The following is a 14063-nucleotide window of genomic DNA, read 5'->3' as shown; positions in this document are numbered from 1 at the left end:
TTTATTTTTTTGGGGGGGGGGGGGGGTTTTATTCTCTCTCACCTTTTTGGACTCAGCTCTCACAGGACCTATCATATTTATTGGGTACTGAGATATGTTTGACTCCACGCCATTTTTTTCATGAATGACTTTAGGCACCTTACCTTGTCCATCCAACAAAGATGTTTACTGTTAGCTGCTCTCACAGCAGCAAAAAAAAATTGCTAGTCAACTGCTGGAATCCTCCTCACACAATAGACAGACGAACCTGGACTGTGTATTTGTTGGACATTATCTCAATGGAACTCTCAGCTTCTCGTATACATGGATCTAATGTGAAAACTGTAAATGTATGGCATTCAGCTTTTAATGTTGTGTCAGCTTTTCTAAAATCTTTGTAAAAAAATATTTTATTGTTATTATTATTTATCTTTTTTTTTCTCCCAGGGTTGGGGTGGGTTCTAAATTTGCACAGTTGCTATTTGTTTTATATTACTATTTCCAGAAGAAAATTAAATAAACAGTTGTAAAAAAAAAATAAACAAAAAAAAAAGATACAGACTGGTTTCCCTTCTTCCCTTCATTGCATCAGAATCATCATTTGGCTACCACCAAACTTGGTCAGCATGATTCCATGATGGTAACGGATTCCATGCCACTGTTGCCTTGGCTTATCAAGCTGGGGTCTGAAAAAAATATATATATATTTAAAATCTATTGATATGACCGCATTGACAAAATCAGATGATAACACAACTTGAACTCAATTCAGCTGGATGATAGAACTCTTTTCTTTCTTAGGGTGCTTTACAGCATCTTGCAACATCAATAGTGTTTTAAACTGAACCGAATCAACATTTGAGCTGACTTTTGTAGAACAAGTCAGAGGAATTCAGCGGTTCTCAATTCCAGTAACCTGCATATTTTGCATGTCTCTCTTTGTTAACACACCTGATCCAGATAATCAGCTCGTTAGAAGTGAGCTCCGTGCATGAACTGTGTTCCCATTGACATGGTCCCTACAAAGTGTTCATTGCTCCCTTCTCCCTGAGCTAGGGAAATCTGTTAGTTTACCTCACTTTGGAACATTCTTTCATTGATTTGCGTTGTGCAACGTCTTCACACATGGACAAGTGTAATATCATATACCTCTGTAAATAAATACAATTTAAATTCACATCTTGCACACTTCAGTGCACTTTGAATGGAACATATACATTCACTTCGAACTGGAATCATGTCGGAATATCCTGTGATGTCCACTTCGCAGGGCACTTACGTTTGAATAGAACAAACTTCTGAAGCGATAAGATAAACATACAAAATGTGCAGAGCAGGGGGGCGTGAGGTCTGGAACTGAGAACTGCTGGAGTAATTGAACTCAATTCAAAATTGATTAACTTCACACTGTTGGGAATGCATCTCATTCTCTCCACCAGGGAACAGAGGTTACACTATAAACCAAGACATTTCGTATCTGTCACTCAACATTATGTCAGTGTAGTGACATTAGGGACCCATATACTAAATGCCACAGCAGCTTTTATGAGGTTCAGTGGTTCAGATCCAAGCAGGCTGGAGTGTGCCTAATAAAAAGTGCAGCCAGGCCATGTCATAACATTCCCAATGCCTCAAGTAAGTTATTGTACTGTAATTCCCCTTATCCTGAGGATCCACTAGTGTTAGTTAAGTTAAGTATTTTTTTATTTTGTGGTTTTTTATGTAGTGATTGTTGTAGAAGCTTGTTGTAAAGGAAAATTGTTTGTCAATAATGCAAGAGGACAATAACAAAGAGTCATTTTTCAGTTCAATTCATTGATGATTTAGTGACATCATCATCCAGTTCAGCTCTTATCCAATCTTTCCCCAACTAAGCAAGCCAAAGGTGACAGTGGCAAGGAACCAAAACTCCATCTGTGACAAATAGAAGAAAAAAAAGTTAACGTGAAGAATACATCACATGGACTTACTTAGTGGGAAGTGCCACAAGTGGAAATAAGTCTGTAGTGGGCTCTGCCTGAGAAGGGAGAAACTCACTCTCACAGTGACTGGAGGCAGAGCAAGGCTGTATCATCTGACCGTTTCATACACTCCACACTATGTATGCTTTTGACTTCAGGTATGCATCTTTTACCCATAGATGTATCTTTGATATTTTGATGTCTTTTATTGATTATATCTGAACTGACTATGTAATTAATAGTAATATGTAATTGACTAATAATAAATTGTTGCATTTTATATTATTCTGATGTACCCTGAAATTATTTTCTCAAGTCGATTAATGATGGTGTATGTCACTGTAAATCTGCATCTAGGGTTAAGCGCATAGTCAATCTCAGGTTATGTGAAGCAAGAGGGAATACTTTTGCAAACAAGCATGGATGGTATACTTCATACTAACCATAACCTCTGATTTTTTATGAGTTTATCTAAGCTACTGTAGGGGGCTAAACACAACTACTATTTAAAGAATGGCAAGCATGGGCAGCCTATTAAATAGTGTTAGTCATAACCCTTGGCCAGTGATCAGACTGGCGAGTTTGTGACTGTAAGATCCACATAAATGGCCAACATGAACGGCCAGGAAACCCTCAGCCACTACTGGATACATTTGTTGGGCCAACTGGGTGGACTGTTAACTATTGTCCTCCTGCATTATTAACACACTATTTACCAATAAACACTGTAAAGCTGATTTGACACAATCAGTATTGTATAAAGCGCTGTTGACTTGACTTGACTTACATGGGTTTACTGATAGGGAATCAGCCCATATGGACCACTTAACCCAAGTACAAGGGCTCACCTGAAAGGGGCATACCTTGAATAATGGAACTGGTATGAATTATTCCGCCAAATCCAGGATAAGAAGGCACCCCGCGTTCGCCACACATGGAGAACTCAGCTAGACAAAAAGGCACACATTATCACTTCAGAAAGGGAAAGGTGCTCTGTGCAAATGCTGCATTCAACCAGTTGACAAAAACTTACCTAATACTCAGGGCAAAACCAGCTCAACCCCGGGATTGTAGAATCCATATATATATATATATATATATATAATATATATATATATATATATATATATATATATATATATATATAGATAGATAGATAGATAGATAGATAGATAGATATAGGTCAAGGTCAGTTTATTTATATAGCACATTTAAAAACAGCTAGCGTATGGCAAAGTGCTGTTTGTATACAAATGAAGTAAATATAGAGATTAAGAGAATAAAAAATAAATAACTCAAAACACAATCAATACAAAAACACATTAACAAACACAAACATACATTTCATCCAAATGCCAAGGAATACAGATAAGTTTTCAGGTGGTATTTAAAAACAGGAAGGGAAGGATCAGATCTAATGTCTAGAGGTATGCTGCAAAGTCTACGACCGGCTACAGAAAAAGCCTGATCCCCCTTAAATTCCAAGCGAGAGCTAGGTATATGCAAGAAGAGTCTATGAGAGGATCTGAGAGAGCGAGAAGATTGCTGATAGCTGAGAAGTTCGGACAAGTATGATGGGGCTCGATCATTTAATTCTTTATACACAAATAATAAAATCTTAAAATGGATCCTATGCTGCACTGGTAACCAATGCAGAGATGCAAGGACAGGAGAAATGCTTTCTCTCCTCTTAGTACCAGTCAACAACCTCGCAACAACCATTTCTAGGGTTTACAGAGAATGGTCCGAAAAAGAGAAAATATCCAGTGAGTGGCAGTTGCGTGGACGAAAATGCCTTGTAGATGTCAGAGGTCAGAGGAGAATGGGCAGACTCGTTAGAGATGATAGAAAGGCAACAGTAACTCAAATAACCACTCGTTACAACCAAGGTATGCAGTATACCATCTCTGAATGCACAATACATCAAACCCTGATGCAGATGGGCTACAGCAACAAAAGACCACAACGGGTGCCGCTCCTGTCAGCTAAGAACAGGAAACGGAGGCTACAGTTTGCACAGGCTCACCAAAATTGGACAATAGAAGATTGGAGAAACATTGCCTGGTCTGATTTCTGCTGCGACATTCAGATGGTAGGGTCAGAATTTGGCGTAAAGAACATGAAAGCATGGATCCATCCTGCCTTGTCTCAATGGTTCAGGCTGCTGCTGGTGGTGTAATGGTGTGGGGGATATTTTCTTTGGGCCACTTATTACCAATGGAGAATCGTTTAAATGCCACAGCCTACCTGAGTATTGTTGCTGACCATGTCCATCCCTTTATGACTACAGTGTATCCATCTTCTGATGGCTACTTCCAGCAGGATAATGCATCATGTCACAAAGCTCAAATCATCTCAGACTGGTTTCTTGAACATGACAATGAGTTCACTTTAGTCAAATGGCCTCCACAGTCACCAAATCTCAATCCAATAAAGCAGCTTTGCGATGTTGTGGAATGGGAGATTCGCATCATGGATGTGCAGCCTACAAATCTGCAGCAACTGCATGATACTATCATGTCAATATGGACAAAAATCTCTGAGGAATGTTTCCAACACCTTGTTGAATCTATGCCACGAAGAATTAAGGCAGTTCTGGAGGCAAAAGGGGGTCCAACTCAGTACTAGCAAGGTGAGTTCTAGCAAAGTGGCCAGTGAGTGTATATATATATATAGAACTTCAGATGCTCAATGCAGCACTCTGTCTGTTTCAAGAGACAGCAGAAGGGAAAGGCTGTCTTCAAACAAAGGATGACCCACTTGAATTGCAAATACCATTCTCTTAGTATATATATTTAGAACTTTAGAAACTTTAACTTTACAGTATAACCAAGGTTGATTCTAGGATATTCATTTGAGGGGGGTATAATATATATATATATATATATATATATATATATATAGTCAGGGGTGCACATATTATTTTCAGCCTCATAAGAGAACCTGGAGAATTGATCACACTGCATATAGTGTGACCCATTAAATATAACTATAAAAAGTAAATTAATAATATGATAATAATATATATATATATATATATATTATATATATATATATATATATATATATATATATATATATATATATATATATATATATATATATATATATATATATACTTTTTATTATATTATTATTTATTAATTTTATAAAATAATAAACTAAATAGTAATGTGTGATAATACTATTTAAAATTAAAATGTAGTATTAAAAACAAATGCAATTATTTTATAGTAAACTTAAAAATAAAATGCTTATATTTACTACCACTTTTTTATATGATTTTTTTTTATTTTAAATATTAATATAATGTTGAATTTATTTAGTATGTTTTTGTGCAAGTAAGTATACGCGCTTCCAGAATTAGCGCTGCTGCTGATTAAAGAGCATCAGTGAATGAATCGCAGTTTTGCATTGTGCTTTATAAAATTGCATGGCATAGCCTAGATGTATGCTTTCAATTTGAATAGAAATCTTATATAGTACAGTTTGTCAATCTAAAATGTTGATTGTACATAATAGCTGTTAATTATGCAATCACACAAATGCGCTGTCAGAAGTTATTTACACAGCGCATTTTTTTATTTTGGTCGCGCATGCGGACCTGCGTACTACTTATGTGCACTCCTGTATATAGCCCTATAGCTCCTATCTATAGCCCCCCTAAAAATGGCCTAGCGACGCCCATGTGTATAACTTTAGAAACACGACTGGTACGGCAAATGATGACGGTATTATTAATTTCTTGGTGATAAACATAGCTGCTATCAACTTGCAGCAGGAAGTGTTTAATTTACTACAGACATTGAAATGGTCCTATATATTTACCATCTGAAATGGTAACTTTGACCAGGGGTGACAACTGCATTCAATGATGCAACAGATTCTAGGTGCTGATCCACAACCTGGTCTGAATACAGACTAGATCCAGGTGACTATGGTAACCTCAGGATGTAAATGAAACACTAATATAAGTGCAGATGCCATTCCACTTACCAATACCATGCCATTCAACAAGGTATTAGCAAGGTATTAGCAAGTGTTAGCAAGTGTTCCCAGTTCCTAATTTATGCACACTAACAATCCTGTATCAGATTTGATTTATAGAAATGTGACGGTGTGCTATGTCTATGCCAGGTTAAAGAGAATGGTATAAGGCTAGGTAAACTATTTCAGAGTTTGGGTGATAAATAAGGAAAAGGATTTCCCACCCCACAGTTAACCAACTGTGTATTGAATTTTCTTCTGAGAATAGTAATATATAACAAAAAGCAACTGGTAGTCTTAAAAATAAAATATTACAAAAAAACATTTTTATTTATTTTTCTTTTTTGCCTCTGTGAGAGCAGCTAACAGTAAACATCTTTGTTGAATGGACAAGATGAGGTCCCAAAAGTCTAGGTATTTTCAACTAGCCAGAATTGTGAGATTGCAGTGGACTTGCAAGGACTATGTGATAAGAGCTGACTCAAGTACTGACCAGCTAAACCAGTGTCTAGCCAGTGAATGTTTACAGGGATTATCTGATGTGTTTTCCTTTGGAAATCTTTTACCATTTGCATTGAGCTAGGGTTATTTTAGCTTGCACCAGCCAACAAAATTATTAATCAGCTTGTTGTCAGTGATACTGACAAATGCAGCATTGTCTGAGATGTCTGAAGGTGACAACTACCAGTATTATACTGAATGTCAGATATAGAGGATAAACACAAAGGGAGCTGGTTCCATTGCTTGTGAGACTCCTGTACTAAATGTCTATCTGCAGATGGGTTGCTCACATGAGATTTTCACTGTCCCACAAGATAAAAATGAATATAATTAATATTGTCTTTATTTAAAATGAGGTAAATGGTTAAACATTTCTTTGTCCTACATGGACCTGTCCTATGGTGTGACTGTCTCAAGGATGGTTCAATAGATTACAACTTTTATAAATGAAAAATAAAAACATAAAAATATGAATAAATACTTATGGCATAATTGTACAAGTGTCTATTTTTAGTAAATGGCAATGATTTTTTTTTTCATCCATATATTTCTGAAAGCATAGGAACTTGCTACATTTTGTTTCTGAAAACCATTCCATGGTGTGACACCATATCCTGATTTTAAATTGGCCAGTTCCAGAGACAGCTTTAATTAGTTGAAGTACCCATTCATGTTCATGTTACTGAAGCCCCCTGTGAAGCCCATGAGATGTGCACTTGGTCAATTTTCATCTCAGAATTGTTCAAATATTTAACTTTTTTGGAACCACTACAAAAGTGTTACGTTTTGTTGTCCTTTGGTGTGACACCTCTAAATTATATTTTTAAAATAAAAACTGCATGTTAAACTACATAATCATGGAAAATGATGCAAATGTGTCTTGCTTATCGCTATTGACAGGTTAGCTTGGAATAGCAAGGTCAACAATTGACAGAAAAAGGCTGAAACCTTCTGTGGTGTGACAGATAGTGTCTACACCACAGGACAAAGATGTCACACCAGAGGACGAGGTCTCTTTAAAAAATATTTAAAATAATTAAATACGATTTATTGAACTCATTTTTATTATTATGTTTTTTTGTTTGTTTTGTTTTTTATCATTTTCAGTGTTCTTAAATGCAATAATTACATTAAACTATTTTCTGATGTTTTTACAGAAAACTTGTACTGTTATTAAGTGTCATGAAAATAAGTATAAAATGGTTGGTTTTTGAGATAGAAAGAATTGAGGAAGAGTAATTAGTGGAAGAGAGTGGACACATAAATATAGACAGAAAATTAACAGGGATCCACGCAGTAGGTAGGAGAACAATGCAGAAAGTAAAAAGAATCAAAATGATGCCTTAAAAAGAGTTGCCATATAGTTTTAAAAAAAAACTCATTCACATGTTAATGAATATAGTTTGAATTGATTGATTACTGACTGACTGAATTTTGTTGATGAAAAATATTTTTAGTTTTGTTTAAAAAACATGTTGATGTTGAATATAATTAAACTTTCTTTCTCCTTTGACATGTTCAAAATTTAACAGAAATTATTTAATAACTACCATTTCTGTCCTTTAGTGTGACGTAATATCCTATGGTGTGACACATAAAATAACCACAGATTTGTTTTTATCTCAAAGTAAAAAAATTCATCAACGCTTCCGGTCAGGGGAGCTGGGGGACAATTGTGATGGCCCAACAGCTCCGGGACACTTGCCACAAGTGGCTGATGTCTGTAGAATGCAACGTCGAGGAAGTGGTCGATCTGGTGGTGCTGGAGCAGTTCATCGCTCAACAACCACGTGGGACGGCTGAGTTGGTCCAGTGCCATTGCCTGACGTCGCTGACGCAGGCCATCCAGCTGGCTGAAGACCTTCTGGTGGCATGCCCCGTGGTTGGCGAGCCCCTTATTAAACTCTCTCTCTCTAACCCCTCTCCTTCCCTTCCTGCTCTCTCTCGCCTTATTCCTATTCCCAGGTTGCATAGTACTGTGCCCCCTCAAGCCCCACAGCCAGACAGTGTCTTTCAGGGGAACAGATCTGGGACATGAGGGGGCGTAGCGGAGAGCGCCGCCGCCGCCGCCGCCGCCGCTCCATCTCCACCTTTCTCCTCTCTCCACTAATCCCTTGGCCATCCTTCTGCTGCTGGGGCAGCGGGAAGGCCTGGGCCGGCCTGTTGGAGATGCAGGGACCCGGGTCATTTTCTGGACCAGTGTCCAATAATGGAGGTGGGAGTGTTGATCCAGGTTCCTGACTCCCCGGTGGCTGCCCCCGATCAAGCCAGGCCATACCAAATACATGTGAGTATTAAGGAGGGTACATAATACTCTTAGATTTGGTTTGGTTTATATGTACAAAGATGGCGCCGTAGCAAGAGCTCTTTTGTGTGCTGTCTGTTTTTTATTTGTTTTTGTCTTTGATGCACTTGCCACTTTAAGCTATGGCTGCGAGACACTGTTGAGGATTTGTGAGGAAGTTTGTGGATTGTCATTTGTCAATACTGGTCTGAGGTGTGCTGATTTCGATGTGTGCCACACTCGAGGCAAGTGAGGCCAAGAGTCGGGCTGCGGAGGTCGGGAGCAGAGAGAAAGGACTGGGCGGAGGTATCGCTACACACGCCTTACATTTGAGCCCCTGAGCGGGGACATTACAGGCTACCAGTGGCAGAAGTGCAGACACTGAGGGAAGCGAGGGGGGTTGCTTGTGAAACTGCGCAGCCGCCAGTCGAGGATCCAGCTGCCGTCCATCTACCTGGCGAATGTTCAGTCATTGCCAAATAAGATGGACAACCTGCTGAGTCGTATTAAGGCCCAGCGTAAGGCCCGGGACTGCTCTGTGTTTTGCCTGACAGAGACGTGGTTACACAGCGGCATGCCGGATTCTTCTTTCCAGCCACCGGCCTTCTCTGTCCACCGCTCGGACAGGGTGAAAGAGCGACTGTGGGATTACAAATTTATAAAATGTTAAATCTAGGTTCCAATGTAATAGTATGTACATTGTGTTTTTACATTTTGAGGTTAAGATGATGACATTCTGAGATGATCAAGTCAAGCAGCCCAGGTTTCTGAGACACTGACCTTTTGTATGCTCTTCCTGACCATAAACTCAAGGCACAGTTGTGCCTTTGTTTCTATGATAATGTGAAGGTATGGGTGATACAGGCACCTCTGCATTTAAATGACACTGTTATGCTGATGAGATCAAAGCTGGGAGTTTTCCAGTGTCGGGCTGATACCTGTATTGCATTTGCTTGCTTTGTTTAAATTGTCTCCACCTCTATGTATCCCTCCCCCTTGAAATGTATATAAACTCCAAAGTATCACTGCTTTGGTTAGACTTTTGATGACTGTAGCGCTAAGCAGAGCATTCTCAATAAAGAATTCTGCTTAAGATTACCCAAGAGCCTCCTGGTCTTCGCTTCTGAGTTTCCAACAGAGCGCACCGGGAAATCGAAGGGTGGAGGTGTGTGTTTTTTAATTAACAAACTTTGGTGCACGGATTGTGTCATCGTGAACAAAACTTGCAACGTTAACTTGGAATGTCTTATTTTGAAATGCCGCCCCTTTTATCTCCCACGGGAGTTTTCGGTAATGTTCCTGTGTGGTGTTTATATACATCTGCGGGCGGACATTTCTGTTGCCTTGAGTGAATTAAGTGACATTGTACACAAATTTGAGAACTCCCATGTTAATGCCGTGGCTATAGTAGCTGGTGATTTTAATAAGTGTAATTTTAAAACAGTCTTTCCCAACTACTATCAGCATGTTAAACATCCAACTAGGGGAGCACATATCCTGGATCACTGTTACAGTAATGTAAAATCTGCTTATCAATCTAGTCTTAGACCAGCTTTTGGAAAATCAGATCACTCTTCTGTGTTACGTCTTCCTACGTATATACAGAGGAGTAAACAATCAAAACCTTCGTCATGTATTGTTCAGTGCTGGACGAAGGAGAGTGAAGTGAAATTACAGGGAAGCTTTGATTCTACTGATTGGTCTGTGTTCCATTCAGAAAACTTGGATGAGTATTGTGATGCAGTGACATCGACTTCTGCATTGATTGCTGTGTTCCAAAAAAGGTAATAAAACGGCATGCTAGTCAGAACCCGTGGTACAATGCGGATGTAAATAGGAAAATACAACAGCGGGCCGTGGCTTTTAAATCTGGTAATGCTGTTGCTTATAAGTTGTCCAGATACTCTTTGGAGCGGTCTATTAAAGCTGCTAAACGAGGCTATGGATCTAAGATAGGGGGACATTTCACGGAGGCGGACCCTCGACGTATGTGGCAAGGGTTAAATTCTATCATCGCTTGGAACCCTAAAGGAGGATCTATCATTAATGTTGATCCATCCTTGCCAAACAAATTAAATGAGTTTTATTGTCATTTTGAAACTGGATATGTTGAACCTGTTGTTTTTTCGGCTTGTAATAAACAGAGTTTTACCATCATTCAGGAGGATGTCCAGAGGATCTTGTCCAGTACGAAGGTTAGGAAGGCACCTGGTCTGGATTGTATTCCTCCTCGTGTCCTTAAACTGTGCTCCGAGCAACTTGCTCCTGTTCTGACTGATCTTTTTAACATGTCACTTGGGAAGTGCACTGTTCCAGTTAGTTTAAAAGATCAATCATAATTCCAGTGCCCAAGAAGACACCTGTGATGTGTTTGAATGACTATCGGCCAGTGGCCCTCACATCTGTCTTGATGAAAACCTTTGAGCGGTTGGTGTTGGACTTTGTTAGAGATCAAATCCCTATGTCTGTGGACCCACTACAATTTGCATATAGGAAAAACAGAAGTGTTGAGGATGCTTTGCTTTGAACTCTGTCTATAAGCATCTTGATGCACATAAATCATATGCTAGAATGCTATTTATAGACTATAGTTCAGCTTTTAACTCAATGGTCCCAATAAAGTTCTTTCACAAATTGAAATGTCTTGGAGTCGATGATGCCATTTGTAAATGGATTTTAAATTTCCTCACTTGTCGACCACAAAGGGTCAAAATTAATGGCTGTATTTCAGATGAGTTGTATGTTAGCACTGGTTCACCACAGGGGTGTAGCTTGACCCCCCTACTGTTCACATTGTATACTCATGACCTTGTAGCATCCTATGATAATAATGTGATAATCAAATATGCCGATGATACAACTATCATTGGGCTGATTAGGTCAAACGATGAATCTCAAATATCGCGAGGAGGTGGAGAATGTTGTTCAATGGAGTAAAAAAACAACTTGCTTTTGAACACTTCAAAAACATGTGAACTTGTTATTGATTTTTGTCACAATAGGAATCAGGAATCGCTCCTGGAGGTTACATATAAAGCTAGACTCTTGAATCAAGCTTTAAAACTTGTTAACGATGCCTCAGGCCATCCTGCAGGGGCCTTCTTTGAGATGCTTCCCTCAGGGAGAAGGTATCGCTCAGTCAAATGTTCTACTGATCGCCATTTAAACAGTTTCTTTCCCCAAGCTGTTAATCATTTTAAACAAAGCACTTTAAATTAGGCACTTTAAATTTATGTGTGGATTTTATTGTACAGTATTTTACTTTTGAGCTTTTATGTGGCACCTGCTTGTTTGTTTTATGTTATGTCCTGTTTTATTTTATGTTTTACATTGTACTTTGAGCTTCTTGCACATCTTTTCCAATGTGGTTTTATACTGCAAATGGCTAATAAAGTGAACTGTGAACTGTGAACTGTGGTTTGGTTACAGCCTGAATCCACTTTTACAGCCTGAAAAGTGGATTTAGGCTGTAACCAAACCTCTATTCATCAAAGCCTGATGCAACAAAGGGCATTGGATATGAGCTGCAAGGTTAAGGTGAGGTGTGTGCACGGGGATGTGGTGAACTACCCATTAGTGCCTGTTAGTATTCAATTTCTGGGGAAAAGGAATAGAATGAAGGTGGCAGTTAATTCCCACTTTAGGCATCAGCTGATTTTGGGTACAGATTGGCCGGCATTTACACAGTTATTGGGGGTTTTGTGTGCAGATGCTTCTTGGGAGACAGGGCTGAGGGTGGAGCTTAAGTCCCCTGAGCAAGATGACTTTCCTCTTGAACAGTCTTGTGATGAGACACTTAAAAACGTGTATGACCGGGTCCGTACCATCGACGGACAGCTTCTCCAGCCTGATCAGCCACTCTCTTATCCTTGTTTTTCCCTTATAAAAGATAGGTTGTACTGGGTGACCCAAGATACCCAGACAAAAATAAATTCAACCCATTTATTAGTCCCAAAAAGACTCATTGTAGTCCCACGGCGTGCCACTTGTGGGAAGCAAAGACACGTGAACGACTCATGGCCCGATTCTTTTGGCCGGGCATTCACGAGAACGTCCGCCGCTGGTGTCTTTCAGCATCTCATGGACAAAATCCTCCAGCCACATAGCTTGTATGCCACTGCCTTGACGACATCATTATACACAGTAATGATTGGCAGCAGCATATGGAACATCTGTCCTGAGATCACTAAGGGTGGCTGGATTCATGGCGAAGTGTGCAACTGGGCTATGAAGGTATGGTATCTTGGCTTCCACTTGGGACATGGGCAGGTGCATCGCCAAATTGATAAGACGGCTGCGATTGCGGCCTGCCCAAGTCCCAAGACCAAAAAGGAGGTGAGACAGTTCCTGGGGCTGGTGGGATATTATAGAAGGTTTATTCCTAATTATTCGGAGCTCACCAGCCAGCTGACTGATCTCACCTAAAAGGAAGCACCAGATCTGGTCCAGTGGACGGAGCTGTGCCAACAGACCCTAACCAAGGGAAAAGGCTGCCCTGTGGGGTGGGCCGCACTTACACTCTCCTAACTTTGATCTCCCTTTTTTGTTGCAGACAGACATGTCAGGCAGGGGGCTGTGTGCAATCCTGTCCCAGGTGGTCAGAGGAGAGGAGCAGCCGGTGCTGTATCTGAGTCGAAAGCTCTCCAAAAGAGAAACCAGATATAGCACCATTGAAAAAGACTGTTTGTCCATTTCGGCGAGCCGTCCTCACCCTTCATTATTACCTCACCCTCTGTTCGGACCACACACCCCTCCAGTGGCTCCATCGTATGAAGGATACCAACGCGCGGATCACCTGTTGGTATCTAGTTTTATAGCCTTTTAAGTTTAAGGTGGAACACAGGCTGGGGCTCCAGATGGGGAGAAAGAGAGAGAGACTGAACCCCAGCAGAGACTGAGCTTTGTGTGTGTGTCTTTGTGAGAGACTGTGAAGCCTGACAGCACTTTATTTTGTTCTTTTGGTTATTTTATGAGTAATAAACAGATTTACTTGCCAACCCTGTCTTCCTTCATCCATTATCATATTGAACTACAAAATATTAAATATAACATAACATCAAAAGATCAAAATGGCGTGTGCATATAGACAAACATATTTCTGTGTCTCTTTTTGAAAATGAGCTACAAAGACTTGTGCTTTCCGCATACTAAACAGCGCTTATGTCGAGCTGCTTAGCAGGAATTTTCCCAAATCTTTCGATGGCCTTTTCAGGCCTGCCACTTGTACATACACTTAATTTGCATTTGCATCTGTATTGTTTATATATATATAGTATTTATATATATATATTGCAGTATGAAAAAAAAATACTAAAGATCAGAAAATATGTCTGCTTTTATTTTAATGCAGT

Source organism: Cyprinus carpio, chromosome B9 (assembly GCF_018340385.1).
Source record: "Cyprinus carpio isolate SPL01 chromosome B9, ASM1834038v1, whole genome shotgun sequence".
NCBI classification, from domain to species: Eukaryota; Metazoa; Chordata; class Actinopteri; order Cypriniformes; family Cyprinidae; genus Cyprinus; species Cyprinus carpio.
This window is presented reverse-complemented; position numbering follows the sequence as displayed.